Source organism: Typopeltis vanoorti, chromosome 19, assembly GCF_054136105.1.
Source record: "Typopeltis vanoorti isolate ZY-2024b chromosome 19, IOZ_Tvanoo_1.0, whole genome shotgun sequence".
Lineage (NCBI taxonomy): Eukaryota > Metazoa > Arthropoda > Arachnida > Uropygi > Thelyphonidae > Typopeltis > Typopeltis vanoorti.
In genome coordinates, this window is record NC_143567.1 from 12,522,596 (window position 1) to 12,540,339 (window position 17,744).

Sequence of the window (17,744 nt, forward strand, 5' to 3'; positions counted from 1 at the left end):
TTGTCTTTACTTTTGACTTCTCCAAGCAACTTTTTTTTCGGATGCCCCTCTTCTGGTGGTCTCCACTCAGCCCTCTGGTGCTTTGTTTCGAGCTCATACTCAAAACACCATGTTTCATCACCATTAACGATCATTTCAAGGAAGTTTGAGTCCTTACAATTTCAATTCGATACATTTTTTGGTCATCGGTCAACTTGTAGGGAACAAATCGCAAATTTAATTTATGAAGGCCCAAACTCTCATCAAAATGTTGCACAGTTGATTTTAGAATCCCCAATTCATCTTCAATCAATCTTATGGACGATTTCGGGTTTTCTTTGATGAAATCATGCACTTTTTCGATGTTAACTTCAGTCAGTCCAGTTTTTGAACGGCTCGGATTTTCGTCGTCCTCAAGCATCTCACGACCACTTTGAAATCATTTAAACCACTCACAAACTTGAGTACGGGATAAGCATTCATCACTGTATGCTTTTTGAAGCATTTGATGCGTTTCCGTAAAACGTTTACCAAGTTTAACACAAAAGTCAATTGCAGTTCTCTGTTTGAAACTCATTTTCTGACCATTCGTCAAAACACACTGTCACTCTTGGCACTATAACTCTGCTTCTAATGAAACGAATGTCATAAACAGTTGACACAACACTAATGAAGGTTGCTGCTTTCAACAAAAAAAGATACAACATAGAAGAAACTAGTGGCGCCACTAGTTTCTTCTATTTTCGAAAAGTTTGGTTTCTTTTTGGACAGAGGGTGTAAGAATCGCAGCAGTCCTCTAGGCTACCTTCACCTCTGTGATATGTCCCCTAAACTTCATCAATCATTACCTCAAGGCACCTTGTTTCATTCACTTTCTCTAGTACAGTTCCATAAACACAGCCTCCCATTGATGCAACCAAAAAGTTGCAGTAAACTAACATCCCTATTCATTTTCAAATCTGTCCAGCATATTCAAATCCTACTGAAGAGTCATGACATCACACTATTACTAATAGCCCCTTCCTATTTCACATTATCTACAAACTAAATATCCCCCACCACCCTTGTAATCTATTGACAATGTCAGTGATAAAAAGGTTAAACAATAAAGTCCTACAACTAAGCCCTGAAGAACTCCACTTGTAAACTTCTGCTTCCCTGATTCTATGATTATGATCCATAGTACACAACTTTATTGTATCTATCTGATAGCCAATCTCCAATCCAGGTCACTAATCTGATATCTAAACTGAAATGCTGTAACTTAAATATCAATTTATCATGGGACATTCTGTCAAATCCCTTTGAAAAATCCAAACAAATGGCAATATATGCCTTTCCCTCATCAACCACCTCATTACTTAATTTAAAAAACAATCAGATTGCTAAAACAAGAGCAACCCTTAACAAATCCATGCTTACCCTCACAGACACACCATCACCCTTGACTGCCCAATACTGTATATAATATCACACTAATTTCCCCAAAATCGTAAATAGTTTAACATTTTCATTCTACACATACCAGTTACTGTATATTTTTCATATGGTGATGCATGATGACATGTCATCATGTGTTCTAGCCAGTGGCCGGTGAAATTTTTAAGTGCTGCATATACAAAAAAAAAAAAAAAAAAAAAAAAAAAAAAAAAATTTTTTTCCCTAATCAGTAACGAATTTATTAATAAATAAATTTACATATTAAAATTTGCTTTATTAAAAATATTTCATCCTCACCACGAACAAACACCAATAATAAAAATTTCGTATCAATAGCAATGACAAATGCAAACGAATATATTAGATCGAAGTGCATTTGTTTTGTGTAACGATAACTGAAAAAATATAATTCTTTTCATATTTTCAACAGTGACACTCGTCATAATTCAGCCTTGTATCTATAATAAATAAAAAATTATATGTTATTTTAACAAAATAAATAAGATTTACAAAAAGTAGTTCACCACGCACATGCACCAATAATAAACGTTTCATATCTCACAGAAATAAGGCGCGTAAGCATACTAAAAACACATTGCCATTTGAGCAGTTACAGTTGGGAATGACGTAACGTGCAATGACAAGAGCAAATGAATATCGGCGTTAGATCGCAGTGCATTTGTTTCGTAGCATTAATCGAACAATTCCAATTATTAACTATTCAATCAATGTCAAAACATAAGCTGTAACTTTTAACATGTTGTACTGCATTTATATAATGTAAGCATTGTTATTATTTATAAACACAAACAAAATTTAATTTTTTTAAATTTTTTCCTTGGTGGTGCTGCAGTATCGCAGTGCTTATGTACGTGCTGCCACTAGTTCTAGATAACTTTTAAAGAATGCTACTAGTCAGTAATCATGAATAGTGTGGATCTCAAAAAAACAAATGAGCTTTCAAGTTTAATAAAGGGCTAATTGTTGTGAGTGCCCATCTGGCAGGAGCTGCAATTTTGAAAAAAACAGAGCTGACTTGTTTCTCAAAAGGTGAGATATCCCAGGTGTTTCATCAGCGGAAAAATAACCTATAACCTATACTGCTTGTCGAAGAGGCATAACTGTGATCCTATAATAGTCTGTCAGGAACAAGATTGCTGTTGTCTGAGAAAGCTTGTACAGACAAACAGAACTTTCTGTGTGCAGCAATTGACTAAAGAATTTAATGAAGGCTCTCACTAAACCATGTGCAGGGAACTGAAGCGGAGTGGTAATGGCAGTTGCATGCCTATACAGAAACCACTGATTTCTGTGAATAACAGGAAAGTTCGTCTAAGTGGTGTCAGTAACACCGTGAATGGATACTGGAAAACTGAAAAAAAAGTCATGTGGTCTGATGAGTCATGGTATACCTTGTTCTGTACTGATGGTAGGCAGAGTTTGGCGGGAGTCCCCATGGATCCTCAGCTTGTCTTCTAAACACAACTCGAGGTTCTAGAGGTGGTGTCATGATGTTGGGCATGTTTTGTTGGTACGGAACAGGTCTCCTGATATTGCAAGAAGGTCAGCTGTCCTCCAAGAAATATGTGAACATTGTTGCTGATCAAGTCCATCCTGCAATGCTGACTTTTTATCCAGCAGGTAACAAGTTCCTGGATGAAAATGCTACTGTCCATCATGCAACAATTGTTCAGCAGCGAGCATGACATTGGCTTCCTACATCTTTCCTGGCTGCCACAAAATCTGGATCTGAACTCCACTGAAAATGTATGTGGCATGCTAGAAAAACAGATCTGGAAGCAAAATCCCCTTTCATCAAATCTGAGACAGTTAAAGGACTGTCTGGTCAACACCTGGTATGTTGTAGATGCAATCCAACAACTTGTGAAATCAATGTCAACCTGCATATATGCTGTAATTTGGGCTAAATGTGGTCCAACATGATATTGAATGGAAGTTTCCAATACAGTAGCCAGTATGTGTACCACCACTACCATTATGCAATGGCACCATCTTACCCACCTTCTACTGAAAAGCCAAACTCAATGGAGCTGTCGTGACAAATTCCCATCCAATCCAACCCCTTTTTGCCTTATAGACATCCAAAATACTTAGTATTTGAAACATACTTTCCTTATGTACTTCTAAACCTCCCCATCTCTAGTAACAAAACCTACTCTTTTAGGATGAAATCTCCTCACCTCGCCAATAAAGTGATCATTAAACAAATCCATTACATCTTCTATATCAGTCATTCTACTCCAATTTTTTGTCTAACAATGTCATTCTTCAATCATCTCTCTACTACTTTGCTACATAAAAGAATTCCTTAGGATTTTCTTAGATCTCAGGTCTAATATCCTCTCATATTCAGGTTTTGCTTTCCTCACTATCCTATTCACTTTCTTGGCCTGGGTCTTATATTCTTCAAGCAGCTAGTCTCCACTATTCAACTTATACTTTTTTTCTTAACCTCTTTCATAACCTGATTTTGCTAGCTATCCACTTTACACCAAACCATGTTCTCTTTTACACTCAAGGTATAAAACTTGCCATTGCTACTAATAAATCTCTCTCCACTGGTTCTCAGGCACTAGTGATATTTATCTCTTTTTTGGAAATTATGGAGACAACTACCGTGTTTGAATAAAAACTTTAGTTTACTATTACTAAAATTTTACAATTCGACGTTTCGACCTTTATGTTAAGGTCATCTTCTGTAGCGTACAAATATACACAGGAAACAAGCTATACCACAATCATACTGGTTCGTTAAAGACACTGACTGACCGCTACCACAATTGTTGGCCTGACCTCTGGTGGAAAAAAAAAAAAAAAAAATTATACATCAGCGCTAAAGTCCTATTATTTGTGTTGTCTACTATATACATATATTAACATCATTCCAGCCGGTTGGAGTGGAATGGTTTGTAATAATAGCAGATTGGCTAGAGTCCTGACTTGTGTTGAATCTTTCAAATTAGGTTGGCTGAATGTGTGCCATCCAGATCCTTGGAATTTTCATACCATCTTTGTTGTTGATATTTGGGTGGTTTATCAGGATTTCGCAGGATTCTTTAAATTTTCTTTCGTACCATGTTTTTGTACGGTGTAAGGAGCAGGTGCTTTTCCAGTTGATTTGGTGTAAGGTGTTGAGTGCGTGGTCTGAGAGGCCTGCTTCACCATAATGGTTATATTTAATGTGTCTAATGTGTTCTTTTTTGCGTATAGGGATTGTCCGTCCTGTTTCACCAATGTACGGTAAGTTACAGGTGCAGCGGATGCAATAGACTCCAGGATGTGCTAATGGGAGGAGAGGGTCCTTAGAGGAGCTGAATATAGTTTTAAGTTTAGTGGGTGGTTTAAAGGTGGCATTAAGGTTATAATGTTGTAGGATTCTGTTGATTTTTTCTGATAACCCTTTAATGTATGGGATGGCTATGGTTTTACTGTAGTCTAGATTCGTTTTTGTTGTGGTTTTATAGAGTATTTTATTGACAGTATTTTTGTTATAGCCATTGTTTATGAATGTGTCACTAATGATTTTTAGTTCTTGTTTCAGGGCCTGCTGGTTAGAGCAAATAGTTGTGGCTCTGTTTTTAAGGGTGTTTATGACTCCATATTTTTGTGCTGGGTGGTGATATGAATTCGCATGTATGTATTGGCCCGTGTGTGTAGGTTTTCGGTAGACCGTGAAGGATAGATTGCCTGAAGGAAGACGTGTAACTAGTGTGTCTAGGAACGGGAGCGAATTTTGGTTTTCGATTTCGATGGTAAATTGTATGCGTTCGTGTTGTTTGTTCAGGTGGCTGAGGAATGTGTTTAGCGTTTGTCGACCGTGCGGCCAGATCGCGAACACGTCGTCAACGTATCTGAGCCAGATTGTCGGTCGAAGCGTGGCGGAATCAAGAGCCCTTTGCTCAAAGGTTTCCATGTAGAAGTTCGCGATTGGGGGGGGATAATGGTGAGCCCATGGCCGTACCTTCCTTTTGTAGGTAGAATTTGTTTTGCCACACAAAGTAACCGGACTTTAGTACGTGGGCAAAGAGGGCCGTAATGTCGGCGGAAATTTGTTTTGTAGTAGGAGAATTGTGTCATTGATGGGGACATTAGTGAAAAGGGCAGAAACGTCAAAACTGACTAATAAGTCGTCTTTGTCGAGTGTTATGTTTTTGATTATGTTTATAAAGTGTTGTGTGTTTTTTACGTAGGAGGGGGAATGACCTACCAACTCCTTGAGTGTTGCCGCTAATTTCTTGGCTAGGTGGTAATTGGGACTGTCTATTCCTTCCACTATTGGTCGAAGGGGCACATTTTGTTTGTGTATTTTCGGAACCCCATATATTCTGGGGGGGGGCAGGCGTAGTGGGGTTTGAGTTTTTTAACTGTGTCTGGTGGCCAAGAAGTGACGGACTTTAATAGTTTTTCTGTTTTGTCCTTTATCCTCTTTGTTGGGTTATAATTCACCATTTTATGTGTGTTGTTATCGGCTACTAGTTGGTTCATTTGCAGTATGTATGTTGACCTGTCAAGGACAACAGTGGCACTGCCTTTATCAGCTTTCGTTATTATTATGTTTTGTTTGGCTTTTAACGATTTGATTGCTGCTAATTCTGTTTTAGTCAGGTTATTCTGTATGGTTTTCTTGGTATTTAGGACATTACTGGTTTCTAGTCGTATTTTGTCTGCTGTGTTGTTAGGTAGGGATCTGATGCCTCTTTCAATGTGGTAGATAAAATCTAATTTGTTTACCTTTTTAGGCGCTATTGCGTAGTTCAGTCCTTTATTCAGCAGCGTGAGTTCGTCATTGTTCAGGGTGTGGCTTGATAAGTTGATCACATGGTTCTTGCTTGTCGGTGGTTGGTCGCTCCTTGTCTACCTTGTTTGTTGTTCATTGTTGTCTCTCGGGGAGGAAGTCCTCTGATTGGCCGCCATATTTTGCCGTATGGCGGCCAATCATATATGGCGGCCAATCAGAGGACTTCCTCTGATTGGCCGCCATATTCCTTCCTCTGATTGGCCCCCGATTCTGTTGAAAATCAACAGAATCCTACAACATTATAACCTTAATGCCACCTTTAAACCACCCACTAAACTTAAAACTATATTCAGCTCCTCTAAGGACCCTCTCCTCCCATTAGCACATCCTGGAGTCTATTGCATCCGCTGCACCTGTAACTTACCGTACATTGGTGAAACAGGACGGACAATCCCTATACGCAAAAAAGAACACATTAGACACATTAAATATAACCATTATGGTGAAGCAGGCCTCTCAGACCACGCACTCAACACCTTACACCAAATCAACTGGAAAAGCACCTGCTCCTTACACCGTACAAAAACATGGTACGAAAGAAAATTTAAAGAATCCTGCGAAATCCTGATAAACCACCCAAATATCAACAACAAAGATGGTATGAAAATTCCAAGGATCTGGATGGCACACATTCAGCCAACCTAATTTGAAAGATTCAACACAAGTCAGGACTCTAGCCAATCTGCTATTATTACAAACCATTCCACTCCAACCGGCTGGAATGATGTTAATATATGTATATAGTAGACAACACAAATAATAGGACTTTAGCGCTGATGTATAATTTTTTTTTTTTTTTTTCCACCAGAGGTCAGGCCAACAATTGTGGTAGCGGTCAGTCAGTGTCTTTAACGAACCAGTATGATTGTGGTATAGCTTGTTTCCTGTGTATATTTGTACGCTACAGAAGATGACCTTAACATAAAGGTCGAAACGTCGAATTGTAAAATTTTAGTAATAGTAAACTAAAGTTTTTATTCAAACACGGTAGTTGTCTCCATAATTTCCAAAAATGCATTCGGATCACCGTGCAAGCCTAAAAGAAAGGATATTTATCTCTCTCACTCTTCAAAGTCTTTCACTGGAAGATTATTATAATCACCTCCCTTATAATCCCACATAAATTCCTTTTGTGGCTATGTGGTTACTCTCCCCAACTGAGTGCAGGGATGATATCTCAGGTTACAATGAGATCCTCTTATGCCAGGACTAAATTCCAAAATTCTAGAACCTTGTTTTCCTTCTATTACATGTTGCCAAAGCTATCTGTCACTCAACAATTCCAAAAATTCCTTTCCTTTTACTAGTGCAAGGGAACAGAATTTCTGGAATTCTTTCCAATTTATACTGCTATCATTAAAATCTGTTCCATAATGATCACTCATTTTCACTAGCTGCCTAAATATTTTCTGCTCATCATCCTATGGATTTCCTGGCATGTAGCAGCATCTTACTAAATATCCTGTCCTGCCCACCTTTACCTGAAACTATATGTTCTCAAAACTATTTGTGCCATTTCTGTTTAAATTCTCCACTTTGAGAGGACACAACTCATTATTTATAACTCCCCAACTATTCTGCTGAAATATGGTATATCTTTTCTATAAGTCTATTCCTGTAAGAATAGACTTATAGAAAAGACTTCCTATAATCATTTCAATGATTCCAATAATCTTTTGACAGGCTGAGGTTATTAATGCAACCAATTCATTTCCTTAATTCCTGATACTTCTAGCATTTTTTTATAAAGAAGCATCGGTGTAATGTCATTATGCATATACCAGGGTGTGCTAGGTGTGCGGTGAACACCCACGGAATAGCAATATCACTGATATTATATTTTTGCATTTATTCCTGTTAAAGACTGCCTTAATTGTTTCCTGACTTTGTGCAATTCCTGAAACTAAAAACAATATACTAATGCTTCATGAAAAGGGCACTTTTCAATGAACAAACATTGCATCAGATTTGCATTAACAGAACAGGTGTTGATCACAAATACGAAAACCTTTGAGCCCTTTCAACAGATATAAAAATGGTGCAGCAGGTCAAATTCTTAGCGTTTCATAGGTTTTAAACTATCCAGAAGGTGAGGCAGGGTGTGCACTGAGACAATAACACCAAGAGGATGGAATTTGTGTATAAGTAAGTAAGTAAAACAAATTTTATCAGCCTTTCTTCGGTTCAGTGTGGAAAAATAATAATTTCCCAAGTGATTACTTTTTTTCCAATTTCTGTGAGTATTATATGGCTGTTTAAAATTCAAATTATCCAAGTCTTACTCTAGTATTTGCCAATGATAATCTAATCTCACCATGGAAAATAAACTCTTTGTGCTTCTCACATAAACGGCACGGGTGAAGCATGGCTATTGTATTCAAAGTTATCCTACAATTAATTGCATTGGACCAATTAAGACGAGTGCTGATAAACTATACAATCTTAAAACTTTCATACATCAATAAAAATGCAATCACATAGTCAAATTGACATGAATTTTGTAGTGCGAGTTGCATAAGCCAGCCAATCTAAATGGGCATGCAATGCCCATTTAGATTGGTCTATACCTATTATTAATTCCTCCCAACTCCATTTGACTCTGCATTATACCATTCCCCCATCTCTCAAGTGATCATTCACACAAGAGGCTACCACTGCTACCATCCACCTGGTAACTCCAGTTTCCTTGCTCTAACATTCTCACTTGCCCAGAGAACAATAGCATCTACAGATGCTTACATCCTTCCTTGTTCAAATGCAGTACATCTCTCACACAGCTTGCTTCTATCTTTAAATGCATTCCAATCATCTACATAATCCAAACCTCTCTTTCTCCTCGTGTGTTATCACATCTGGGATATCACAAATGATTTGAAAATTCTGGAGTCATATTTCAAACAGTGGCATCTAAACCCAAACCTATCAAAAACTGAAGTGTCTACCTTCCATCTTAATAATCATGGGGTTAATTTCAAACCTAATGTCTTCTTCAGAGATACATTACTGAACTTTAATAGTACACCTAAATATTTAGGTGTTACTCAAGATAGAACACTCACCTTCAAAGAACACCTAGTGAAAGTAGCTCAGAAAATAAAAACTTGTAATAACATAATTCAGAAGCTGGCTAGTTCAACTTGAGATGCAAATGCTTAAGCCTTATGTCTATCAGCATTGGCCTTGGTTTATTCAACTGCTCCCCAGTATGGCTCATACTTCTAAGGTGGACAACTTAATCAAATAATGAGAATAATAACAGGAACTATAAAATATATACCAAATTATTGGCTCTCTGTCATCAGTAACACTGCTTCTCCTAACTTACGTAGAAAAAGCAGTCTCAATAAATTATGGACAAATTTAACCAACAATGTTAACCTACCTGTCCACCAAGACATACAAAATCACCCTTTATGTAGAAAAGCAGTCTCAATAAATTATGGACAAATTTAATCAACAATGTTAACCTACCTATCAACCAAGACATACAAAATCACCCTACAAGGAGACTAAAATCAAAAAATCTTATTTGGAAAAGGAATTAATAGGAATCTTTCAACTTGACTGATATATGAAGAGATGAATGGCAAACACTATAACAATCCCAGATTATCTATATCGGACCCACCCTACATCTAAACTACCTGGATTTGGACTACTAAGTCATCTCTGGAAACCTTAAACCACATTACAACTGGTCATGGCAGATGTAAACACCACCCACATGAATAGAAATGGACTGACGCTCCTGCTTATGAATGCGGCTATCACTCTCAAACTACTGATCATATTTTACTGGATTGACTGCCCAATATATGTTTTTGAGGGTGCTATACAAGATATACATAATGTTACATTAGAAGCTATAAATTGGCATGAAAATTTTTTCATAAAACGTTCTTTTATAAGTTATAAGATAACTAAAAGCCATCACACATCTGTTAGATTTGTGTATTATGTTTCTCATTGAATTTTACCATCATATGGTAAATAAATAAATAAATATCTGGGTAACATGCTCACTATCTTCCTCTCACACTCTTCTCTTGTACAATCTCAAGCATTAACCTGAGATTTCTCATGCCTGATTCATGCTACCACCATCACTATCTCATCCACACTTTTGCCTTGCTTAAATTCCATAGTAGTTTCTATCATTCCTCCAGGCAAGAACTCCTGTAGCATTCTATTTTGCACTCAACAAATCGATCATCAATCTCCATACATCATGCCTCTCACTGCTTCATTTATTCCTTGTTCATCTGCATCTCTCTCTCTCTTTGCACTCTCACTTTCCTGACTTCTTGTCACCTCTGACAATGAAGTGGAACATATCATCCATCTGTCCCTTGCTCCTGCACTCTTTACACTCATTCCATATCTCTGGTTCTCCTATTCTCTCTCTTTCTATCATTCCCATAACTATCTTACTCCTACTCTTAACATTGGCTAGTCTTTCCAGTCTCCTAATCTCTTCTTTCACACTTCTGAACTCATTCTTCATATGTTCCACTTCATCTTCTCACAGTGCCTTCCTCTTCTCTCAAACATTCTACTCTTGCTTGTATTCATCCATGCAATCAACAGAGTTCTCCAAACTACCAGAGTTCCTAATGTCACATCCATCTCCATATCATGCTTGTCTTTCTCCCCTTTATCATGCTACTCATCTCTCACTGGCATTCATTTCTGACACACTGCTACCGCTACTAATGAAATTGGTTACCGATCTCTTTCCATTTCCTACATTTTATATAGATATACATTCACCATTTTCTTACCTGCCACATTTTCTAGTACTGGATACAAACATGCAACAAGCATGGCAAACTACAAATGATTAGACTGCAGAGTTATAGTAATTGTAAGTCTCTCAATATCAACAAGCTTTTTCAGGACTACTACTACTGGCAGATATTTTTGGTTGCTGGACTCTTATAGAAATGTTTCAGAAGCTGTTGTGTGTCTGTGTGTGTGCTTCTTCCAAATACAACAACATATTATCTTTCAATACATCCTCTCCAGGAACCAAACATTACATGAATAGCAGAATTTTTAGGTCTAGATGTTTTCAGACAAATACTATACTAATGATTAAACTTTAGTAAATTTGTATTGGGGGGGGGGGGGGGAAATGATGGTCTCGAAGCACAAAGCATTACTCATTCCATGCTGCTTTTTATACTGCTCATAGAAAGTTGCATTAAATTAGATATCACATTTGGAGATGTTAATGTCATCTTTTTTTCTTTATGCAGATAATGTTATACTCCTAAATATATCCAGTATAAGTTTGCAGGCTTGCTTAACCAAATCGAATAACTGCTGCAATTAATTTGGTATGAAAATAAGCAGTAAAAAGGCAAACTATAAAAACAGGCAAGAACAATGAAAACATCAACTGCATCCTGAATGAAGAAACCACATGAGAAGTAAAACATTTCAGCTATTTAGAAATAATTTCTAGTGATGATAGCAGCAAATCATATATGAAAATAGGTAAAGTAAAATGAGCAAATATGGAATTAGAGAAAAATTATCCGAAACACTAAACTAGCTGTATGCATATATACAAAAAGTGCTGAAACCAATTTTTAATTTATGAATCTGAGAGCTAGGTTAGAAATAAATCACTATTAAATTAAAGACTGGAGACAACAGATATGGGAATTCTAAGCATAATCAGAGCGAGCAGATGGCATCATTGGCAGAATCATATTAAAAATGAGATATTAGAAGGCGATTGGCATAACCAGGATTCAGGAATGAGTGAGCAGAACTAAGGTGATATGATTTTAGTAAAATAGGTGTTTGATGCCAGGATAGCAGAAAAAAAAAAAAAAAAGAAGAAGAAGACGACGACCAAGAACTAGTTGAATTTGAAGAATAAAATACAAGATTTGACAATATTGAAGTCCTGAGAGATAGGCTAATTTAGAGAAAAATTTGTTGATCAGAAGATGGTAATAATGTAAACTTAGCTTGTTTCAACATCATAGTATCCTGTACACTCCTTGGGGGAACTATCAGAAACTTGAAAAGATAATCTGAATCCTCTATGAGCATGGCTGCTGATGAATCTGAATCCAGGAGTCCTAGCAATGACAGTGAATATATCGTATTCAATCATAAGCACATTTGAAAGCATTTCTATTTTTTGTTGTCAAATATTTGCAGAATATTTGACAACAAAATAAAAAGATATCCCCAAACTTTGTTCTAAACTATCTTGGCTGAAGCTGTTCATTCAGCATTCCACCACTGCAGCTTCTGTCACACTACAATATTATTCACTGTGTCACTGATAAGAGATGACTGATGCAAAATCAAATTTTGCTAAGGAAGTAAATATGATCCAATCAGCTTGATCTATTTTCTCATTATGTATCCTGAATTAAATATACAGGATGATTCAGAATTCTTGGGCCAAACTTTAAGGGGTGATAGAACATACCTAAGCAAGCACTTTTCATCATACAATGCATGGTCCGAACTCAAGCAGTGAAGTGCTAGGGGTTACCAACTACTGTGTCAGGAAATGAAGAAACACAACAATACAACAATGACAGAGGAGATTTGAAACAATCACAGAAATTACAGAACATAAATTAAAGAATTTTATTATTATTACGGGCAACTCCAAGGAGTCGACAGACTCATCGAGGGAGGCCCTAACATCATGTCAAGAACAACTATTTGACATTCACACAGTATCTATCATACCTCGACTTGAACTCATTCACGGTCATAGCACCCACAACAGACTCTGGCAGCTTATTCCACTCATTCACCACTCTCCAAGTAAAAAACCTAGCTCTAACAACCCCTGCTAACCACATTCTTGCCCAGCTTCCATGTATGGCCCCTAGTCCTCCCACCACCAGTCCTGTTATCAAAAATATCTTCTGGATTAATCTTATAGAAACCCTTCAGTAATTTGAATGTCTCAATCATATCACCTCTTTTCCACCTATCAACCAATTTTTGCAACCCACAAATCTTCAACCTGTTCTCATAAGGTTCATTCCACAGACCTGCTATCATCTTGATTACTCGTCTCTGGATCCTCTCTACCTCTTCCCAATCAAGAAGAAACCATGGCATCCATATCTGGGCACAGTAGTCTAGATGAGGTCTTATCAAGACTCGATACAGAGGAACAATAACTTGTTTGTCTCTGCTTGTTAAAGTATTTTTCAGAAGCCAAGTGATTTGATGAGCTGATTTAGCCACTTTTGCAATGTGCCCCCTAAACTTCGATTCCCTATCCACCAACACTCCCAAATCCCTGGCCTCATCAATCTCCTGGAGTACAGTTCCACCAATGCGATATACTGCTGCTATTCTTTTCACCCCAAAGTGCATAACCTTACACTTTGCCACATTAAATTGACATCCATTTTCCCTAGCCCAGTCCTCCAAACTATCCAAATCATCCTGCAAAATTTTGACATCCTGTGCACTCACAATTGCTCTACCCAACTTTGCATCATCAGCAAACAAGTGAACACTTCCTCTCAGATCCTTTCCTATATCATTGATGAACAAATTGAAAAGTAGTGGTCCAAGAACAGAACCCTGTGGCACACCACTAGTCACAAGCCGTCTATTGGACTCAACTCCTGAATAAACCACTCTCTGGTATCTCTCCATCAACTGCCCTCCTATCCATCTCACCAACCCTATATCCATTCCCATCTGCTCCAGTTTACTGATTAGAGTATCCTGTCAAAAGCCTTGGCAAAGTCCAGTAAAAACATTGTAAACCCATTACCCTTATCCAGTTCAGCCGTCACTGTGTTATAAAACGTGACCAAGTTACTGAGGCATGATCTACCCTTCACAAAACCATGTTGTCCCCCATACAATATCCCATTTTCATCTATCCAATCCTGTATTCTTTTCTTGACTAATTTCTCCAAGACCTTGACAATGATTCCTGATATGCTAATCGGTCGGTAATTTACAACAGCAGTCTTGGAACCTCCTTTATGCAGTGGAACTATTTTCCCTCTCTTTCCACCCCCTCAGGACTAACCCAGACCCGAGACTCAAATTAAACAAAATGGTCAAGGGTACTGACAATTCTTTCGCCGCTTCACGTACAACACGAGCTGGTATACCATCCAATCCCACTTTATTGAACAAATTACAGAAACTGCTCAAAAGAGAGCGACTGCCAACATTAATGCTTCACACCTTCGATGTAGTGATTGCCGTACATTGGCGAAAAAATCAGGCATTTCTCGTACAGTGGCAGCAATAGAAATCCTGGCAATAAGGTCCTCATTGGAATCGATGGGGCTATCGTAGATCAGGCTTTTCACATGGCCCTATAGGAAAAAGTCCAGACATGAGAGATCAGGCGATCATGGCGGCGAAGTGATGGGACCACCCCAATCAATCCATCGTCCTGGAAATGTTGCATCCAAGGCATTCCACACATCCACGCTGAAACGGGGTGGCGCTCCATCATGTTGGAACCACATGTGTTTGAATGTCTGCTAGAACAGGGTTCAATAATTCTGGCAAGACCTCTTGTAAAAACACGAGGTACGTTCTTCCATTCAGTCATGCTGGCAGAAGGTATGGGCTAATCAAATGGTCATGTAGGATTCCAGCCCAAACATTTATGGAGAAATGCCACTGGTATGAATGTGGATGTGTGGCATGCAGATTTCTGCTTGCCCACATGGTGCAATTGCTGAAAGGTTTTACGATCAGGCATGCGTCTGGTTGGAAAGCGCTCTCGGTACAGTCTTTGGGCTTTCCTCGCATTCCCGTCTGCAGCTCTGTAAATGTAATGCATGTCAGCCTTCTCCTGATTTGTGAACGAATCCATCCTTTTTGCACTCCACGGTAGAAATAACGATGACTGCAAAAACCATGCTTATAAGTGTTCACTGGAAAGCGCCCTCTGGCAATTCACCGCTTGAGTTCAGACCATGCATTGTATGACGAAAAGTGCTTGTTTAGGTGTGTTCTACCACCCCTTAAAGTTTGGCCCAAGAGTTCTGAATCACCCTGTATAGTTTCCCATATAAAAGATTGTGAGAAAATGATGTTGGTTTCAATTTCCCACTTAAACAGAGAAGAGGGATAGTGAACAGACTGTTAACTGCCATGAATATTCAGGTAAGCATATGGAAGAAGCACAAATCATTGTTGGCATGTCAAGCCTTTACAATATTCTGATGTTAGTATGTGCCTTAACCCATACATCAGGCATGGGCAACCTTTCCTAGTTCGGGGGCCAAATTATCATTCTGTCTCCGAGTCAAGGGCTAGACCAAATAATAAAATAAAATAAATTAATATTAAATGAATTAAAACAAGTTGCTACTTCATATTTCATTTATTTATAATATAATGCTTTGGTATAAAGCTCTACATAAATTTTATAATATAATGAACGACATAACAATTTAATGAAGATTGGCCTTGTACTTTAACTACGAGATTATCAATATTTACGGTAATGTTACTTAAGGATAATCGCATAGAATTTTCGAGGTTTTCTTCCGTTATTCTTGTCCAAATTTTTGATTTATTGTATTTCATCCTCGAAAAAAACTGTTCACACATATATGTGCTGCTGAAAAGACAAATGATTTTTCTTGAAAAGGTGCGTAAATTTGTATATCTTTCTTCCACAAAAATAAAATTTATAAAAATCCGTCAAAGCATGTTAAATTGTGATTTTAGCACTAAATCTGCCTGAAGCTCAATGAGTTCCATTTGTAAGTTTTCTGGCAAATTATTTACATCATCATCCATCGGACGAGAAAATATAGCAAATATGGAGTCTTTGTTTTTGATGTCGGCAAACTGTGTATCAAATTCCTCTATTAGTGCCTTCAGTTCATCTCCATAACAATTATAAGGGATATTTTTATGAGTTGCTAGAATAGGAAAATTATAACAATTTTTAGCTCTTATCTGACTTTCCAACAATCTTAGTTTATTACAAAAAGCTTTGGTATGTCCATGCAGTTCATGAACCAATTGTCCTTGTGTTTTGCAATTTAAGATTCAGTTCGTTTAGGTATCCAGTGACATCTACAAGGAGCACTCATGATTTAGTCTTGGAGGGGGCCGAGTTGAGTAGACTATTTGAGAATGCTCACTACACGAGAATGCATACGACCTATGACTGAGTATCTGCAGTGATTGCCAATACATGATATCCGTTATCTCCTCTGGCCCATCTTGGGCAAACGAAGTAGTGCTCATTCCGCAAGAGCACTACTTTGTTCGCCTTGCTTTCACAGCTGCCGGGATTCCCGAGAGCTATAGGGTATTCCCACCTTATGTGGCTGCTAATTCATTAGTATAGAAATAGAAGACACGACACAACATAAATAAAAAAAAAAAAGAAGAATTTTAATTAGGAAAAGATTTTTGGAAAATTTTTTCCTTTTTCTTTTGAGGAGGGCCAGGGCCCCTTGGCCCCCCTCCTTGGGTGTGCCACTGGGTAGAACACACCATGTTTTCTCCCACCATGAATCAGACAAACTTCACTGAAATAGATAGGGCCGGATCAAAAGAAGTAGCGGGTCGGATCCGGCCCGTGGGTTGCCCATATGTGCCATACATGTTGTAGCCATTTATATCCTCCATGACAAGTCTGGGGTGGTGATGACATGTGGTAGATAGACGTAGCACAATGTAATAAGAGTCCTACTGAGAGGAGATGACAACTGCTTCCAGATTAGTAATGAGCAAAACTTGCTGGAATGAGATGTGGCTGCCTATGGGGATTATATCTCCTTCGTGAGCAGGCCCATCCCTCATGTTGTCCTTAGAGATGATGGTAACACACTGCAGTATAGCAACTTGACAAGGTTTAGGCATGTTTTCTTCAAGCAAAAGCATACTGCTTTATACTTCTGACCCTCGTGTTGCGGTGGGTAGCAGAATAACTATGTTTAGCTATGAATAGTCTACAGGTTTCACTATATAATAGGGTAGTAGAATACCCCCAACTGCACTTCTGCAAATCGTAAGAGGTAATAAATGAAGACCCAGTCCCCCAGGGGTATAGTCAGGTTCCCTTTGGGGTTGGACAAAAGGCTAATCACCCCTCCCTGTAAAAAAAAAACTATTTGATTATGGAAACTGCAAATCTGGATGAACAAATGTTCCTGGTGACAGATGTGCCTTGTGAGACCCCAGAAGACGGATATCTAGCCTGGTCTGATGAGGATAATCTAAAATTAATGAGGCAGGATGGTTGACCTGGGTAGAAGCAAGAGCAGCTGTGAAGGACAGGGGCAGTTGGAAATCCAGAGCTGCAGCCTTATGTGCCAGCAGGCATGAAAAGCGATGATCATGATTATACTTCTGAAGAAGGGCATCAAGAGTTTGGCACAATCCATGACAATTCCTTTGTATGAATGCTTTATTTGTTTCGTGAGTCCATCTAGCATCCAGTATGGTGTAGTATATCTTGTTTTTATTACTCTTCGATTTTCTTTCCCTTGATATAGGAAATGGCTTAAAAGGA

General features: G+C 38.1%; 1 protein-coding gene across 3 annotated transcripts in view; it reads right to left on the reverse strand.

Annotated features, from left to right (window-relative positions):
• Herc4 (HECT and RLD domain containing E3 ubiquitin ligase 4) overlaps positions 1-17,744 on the reverse strand; it is a 604,012-nt gene that overhangs the window by 139,128 nt on the left and 447,140 nt on the right. The window lies entirely within an intron of this gene.